Source organism: Phacochoerus africanus, chromosome 2 (assembly GCF_016906955.1).
Source record: "Phacochoerus africanus isolate WHEZ1 chromosome 2, ROS_Pafr_v1, whole genome shotgun sequence".
NCBI classification, from domain to species: Eukaryota; Metazoa; Chordata; class Mammalia; order Artiodactyla; family Suidae; genus Phacochoerus; species Phacochoerus africanus.
In genome coordinates this window covers 93,886,631-93,892,338 of record NC_062545.1, presented here as the reverse complement: position 1 = coordinate 93,892,338, position 5,708 = coordinate 93,886,631, and the positions used below count along the sequence as shown (strand labels likewise).

Sequence of the window (5,708 nt, the reverse complement as noted above, 5' to 3'; positions counted from 1 at the left end):
CTGAGTCCATTATCCTAAACAGAATTTCTTCATTTTTCCTGATCCCTTTTTTAAAGAAGCTCTTATTTACTACCCTTGCTAAGATATACACCTCTATGCTCATCTTGATGCCTCAATCATTTCTGTCACAGAAATCACCCCAGACAGATAGTCATTTTGAATCTTTTTGCTTGCTTGATTACTTGTCTTTCTACTCTACTAGCCTGTAACTTCCATGAGAACTTCTCCTTCAGTGTGAACAACACACAATAAAGGGTCAGCCACATAAGAGGCATATATAAAAATTTGCTAAATTGACTACTGATTATAGCATCCTTTCACTCCCATTTCTTCTTAACTGAATAGCAGCTTGACTCAAGTGTTATCCAACACAGACACCAAAACTGTCAGAAAGCATGGTGAAAAATAAGCAAAACAAACAAAAACTTTAGGGCATTACTGACTTCCTATCCTTCAAAGTTAATGAGCTATAATGAAGTGTGTTTTAAGGAAAGTCCTCAGAGATGACAGAGTGTAGATCTCAATGAATCTTATAATGAATGGTATATAAACATGGCTTATTCCCTTGTGTCTTGGATTTTTTATGATGTGCCAGAGAATAAAAGTGTGAGACCAAATCTTCATGGCTGTTTGGCACATTATCTGTAAATACAGACTTAATATCCTGCCTATGACACAGAAGTCAATAAATAACAATACTAGCAGCATTTTATTAAAGAACAGGAGTGTGTTCTATACTTCAAATGCACACATCATGTAATTATGGCAACAAAACTGTGACAAGTTACTACTATGACTTGAGGATATACAAGATATAGAGGATGTACAAGGCCTTAATAAAATATCTATGCCAAGCGAGAAGGTAGTATTAGAGGGCTATGGTCACATAATTCCTGAAAAATTCACTTTTTTTTTCATTTTTACCAGTGCATAATTGACATATAATATTGTATTAGTCCAAGGTATACAACATCATGATTCATATGCACAATGATTACACAATACATTTATCAATCACATAAAGAGTTATGAACTTATTTCTTATGATGACCCCTATTAAGATATACTCTCTCAGCAACTTACAAATAAATACACAATGCAGTATTATTAACTATGCTCACCATGCTATCCATTAGAGCCACAGGCCTAATACACTTTTTAACAGTTTATGTTTAAAAAGTCAAGGCCAAGATCACAAACAATGAGCACTCTTGACACATTACAGGCAAAACAGAAGTATTGTTAAGCCACTGTTTGTGATTACAGCATTTATTTTCAGAATTTAACAAAGAATCTCTCATATTCTCATCATAAAATGTTTTGTGTGTGAATAAAAATATTTTTAAAATCGTGGGATTCAATGATCTACTCATCTGAGCTGAAAGTTCTAAAATGCATCCCTATTGAATCAGAAATGAGGGAAAAAAAAGTGAGAAAATTGTGACCTAAAGGCACTGTGTGACTTGTCAGTGACACAGAGGGAGTTCTCAACGTAAAATTAGGACTTCCTATATACAGGCCATGCAGTTGCATCTTGCATACATGTTAGCTCCCAATATGTAGTAAAATGGTATTCCAGTTTATTTACCCACAAGTAACTTATTCCTTTGACATGCTCTTCTGAATGAATTTTTGACTTCCTTGTTTCTCAGGCTAGAGATGAGTGGTTCAACATGGGAGTCACAGCTGTGTAGAACACAGAAACCACTTTGTTGATGTCCAAGGAGAAACTAGAACTTGGCCATACATAGGTAAGGAAGAGGGTCCCATAAAGAATGGAGTCAGCTAAGTGTGAAGATCAGGTGGAGAAGGCTTTCCGCCTCCCATAAGCAGAACGAATTCTCAAGGTGGCCATGACGATGTAAGAGTAGGAGACCAAGATGATCACACCAGTGAGGACTCCTCCAGCTCCAGCCACAATGAAAAGTAAAAATTTATTGACATGTGTGTCTGCACATACCAAGGAGAAAACTGGAAGAAGGTCACAGAAGAAATGATTGATGATGTTTGAACCACAGTAAGGCAGGCAAAAGGAAAAAAAACTGTATGAATCACAGCACTTATAAGACCCATGGCATAAGGCCCTACCACCAGCTGCACACAAACTCGCTGGGACATAATGAGTGCATAAAATAGGGGCTTACAGATGGCCATACACTGATCGAATGCCATGGAAGACAAAAGGAAACACTCAGTCACTACAAACTGATAAAACAAAACAAAACAAAACAAAACATAACTGAGCAGCACAACCAAAGAAAGAGATGATTTTTTTCTCCAGAAAGATGTCAGTAAACATCTTGGGACCAATGAAAGAAGAGGAACAGACATCCACAAAGGACAAGTGGCTGAGGAAAAAGTACATGGGGGTGTGGAGTCGAGAATCCATCCTGATGAGAGTGACTATCCCCAAGTTTCCCAGTAGAGTGACAAGATAAACCAAGAGAAATATCACAAAAAGAACCACCTGGTGCTGGAAGTGATTTGCCAAGCCCACAAAAACAAACTCCATCACCAAAGTTTGATTTCCATAATCCATTTCTCCAATCTAAGCTGTAATGAAAAAGAGAAAGATTTTTCCTTTGAATCAATTCATAACTGGACTTCTTGATTTTAAAAAATGAATATAGCTTCTATGTTTTTATCTTTCATGGGGTAGACTGTCAAATAACAGTCCTGATGTTGACTTCTTGTCTGTCATCCTATCTGCGAACTCTCTGTGCACTACTGAGTCACCAAATCTCACTGGGTTTTCAGTTTTTCTTGATCAAAACAGGATTTTTGAAGAGAAGCATACATTTTTTAGGTGTAGAAATGGCCTCTGGAGATTATCTAAGGCAAGTCCTCTAACTATGCCAGATTATGTTTCTAAAAATCCCTGCCTTTGAACCAAGGGTGTTTTAAAACACATTTCATAGGTGAAGTATTTTATGTGACCTTTATGAATTCAGGCTGACAGTTCTCATTCTAGAGAAAAGGTGTGAGGAATATAACTTTCTTGCCACTTCCTTTAGATTCTGGAAAAAATAGGTAAAATCTAAAATATAACTTCTGAAGTCTAGGAAGGAGTGCAAGCCTAGATAAAAGAAGCTGGGTTTTGAACAGGGTCAAAGTCCTCCATAGTGTCTACTCTGTGACACCTTCTTCAAAACACTGACATTCCCCATATGTTGTAGGTGATTAAAATAATCAAACTCCAGTGAATTTTTAGTCCAAAAGAAGAGATCAGTTCTGAAATACTGAACAGGTGTTGTCATCCATTGAGTGTTATCTGAAACTGGGAAAGAAAAATAATATGTTGAGGATGAAAAGGACACTTATGGGCAATGATCTCAAGAAATAAAAAGCTATATTCACAGAAAACCTGTACACTTTTTATTCATAGGAACTTCATTCATAATGGCCAAACACTTAGAACAATCAAAGTGTCCTATGATAGGTTAATGGTGAAGCAAACTGTGGTATATCCATACTGCAGAATACTATTCAGTAATTAAGAGGCACAACCTATGATACACGCAGCAACTTGACTGGGTTTCACGCGCATTAGTGTTGAAGACAAATCTCAAAAGGTCTCATACTCTATGATTCCATTTATATAATGTGTTCAAATGGCAAAATTTTTGAGATGAACAGGTCACCTGGGATTACGAATGTTGGGAAAGTAGGGTAATGATGTGATTATAAAGAAGGAAGCACATGGGAGGTCTTTGTGGAGATGGAATCATTTTGTATCCTGAGTGTGGTGGTGGTTAAACAAATCTACACGTGTGCTAAAATGATACAGAAGTATACACACATTATACCAATGTTCATTCTCTTTTTTTTTATAGTGTCCTGCAGTGGTAAACTGGGGGGAACCTGAAAGAAAGGTATGTGAGGCCCCCTTTGGACTATCTTTGAACTTGACTGTGAATCTTTATTAATTTCAAAATTGAAAGGTTTCAGAAAAAAGAAAAAAAAAAACTATTAGGATGTTAGAGAAAAGGAAAGTGAGTATAGTATGAAAAATGAAAATTGAAGAAGGGAGGTATAAATTTTGGACATGGAAATAACCAGATCCCAGCAGCACAATCATACAAAAGTATTATGGATTTTGAGTTCCTGTTGTGGCTCAGCAGTAATGAACCCAACTAGTATCCATGAGGATGCAGGTTCTATCCCTGGCCTTGTTCAGTGGGTTAAGGATCCAGCGTTGCCATGAGCTGTGGTGTAGGTCACAGACGTATGTCAGACCCTGCGTTGCTATGGCTGTGAAGTAGGCTGGCAGCTGCAGCTTCTATTTGATACCTAGTCTGGGAATTTTACATATGTTGCAGGTGCATCCCTAAAAAGAAAAAATATATATATTAATGGGGTGTGTGGTGGGAGATGTACTGACAGACATCACATGACATCCTCTCTGGTAAGACAGATTGAAGAGGGTTTAGCTTAGCTGGAAATGAATGAAATAAAAGCCACTGACCTCCTGTGGTCTCAGAGCCAATGGAACTCAGAAAAGAGGGATGGAATTTAAGATTAGTGAGAATTATCATACATTAGTTAGTAAAATGTTTCAAAAATTTAATATTTTCTAAATTCAGAAACATTTCAGGTCACTTATATTTGTTAGCACTCAAGCAAGATGGAAACAAAACAGTTTAAGTGCCAAAATAAATTGAGGTGATAAAAAATTGTATGAGGGTAAAACTAGAATATGCTCATCTATGATCGCAACCAACTCAAAACTCTTACATGAAAGCAAAAATTTCTGACAGTTGAGGTACCTATTACTTTATTTTCCCCAGCCTTACCCAAAACATAGTTTCCAATACAGAAAACTCACGGTCTTAGGTATGCATGTGACTCTGGGCATGAGTAGCAGGAATTCAAGACAGATAATTCAGAGGCTTGTTTTCTACATATAATATTCAGTATACGTAACATGAAGATATTAAGACCCAGAAAAGGAGTTCCCTTTGTGGTTCAGCGAATAAGAACTCAACATGGTCTCTGTGAAGATGTAGATTCAATCCCTTGCCTTGCTCAATGAATTAGGGGTCCAGCAATGCCATAAGCTGCATCACAGATCACAGGTGTGGCTTGGATCCAGTTTCGCTGTGGCTGTGGCATAGGGCATAGCTGGCCCAGGAATTTCCATAAGTTTCAGGTATTGCCATAAAAAAAAAGACACAAAGAAATCAAAGTCTCTTCATTATAGCATTCTATGAGCCCATATGTCTTGTAGCATACTTAGCATCTCCATGCCAAATGCAAAATTCAAACAAAATGTACATTAAAGTTAGGTCATTAAAACCAAAAGACAAAGACTAAACATTCTATGTATACCAAATTACTCCTCACAATAAGCTTAGAGGGGACGTTTTGTTAGACTTCTAAACTCAGTTTCTCTATCTGGCCTCCAGAAGGTAATTTAGGAAATCACTTAACTCACCTGTCCTAAGAAACATGCTCTGGACTTTTTGACTGTTTATGCCAAGGTACATTACAAAATTAATATTTCCTGATAGGAAAATAAATTACCCTCCAATGTAGACATGCCATTCTTCTCAGCTCCTACAGTATAGAGATACCACCTTCAAATCTGGGTCTTCCCAGATAAAAAAGGGTTTATTGACTCAATTCTACACAACACATACCAGAGGTTTTTCTCAAGAACTGTTGTATAATAATTCCCAGGGAAACAGAAGCTCAGGAGATCAGGCCTA

The 5,708-nt window shown here is 37.1% G+C and overlaps 1 pseudogene; it reads right to left on the bottom strand.

Annotated features, from left to right (window-relative positions):
• Positions 1–1,580: 1,580 nt before the first annotated feature.
• LOC125120700 (olfactory receptor 1002-like) lies at positions 1,581–2,539 on the bottom strand (annotated as a pseudogene).
• Positions 2,540–5,708: the final 3,169 nt, after the last annotated feature.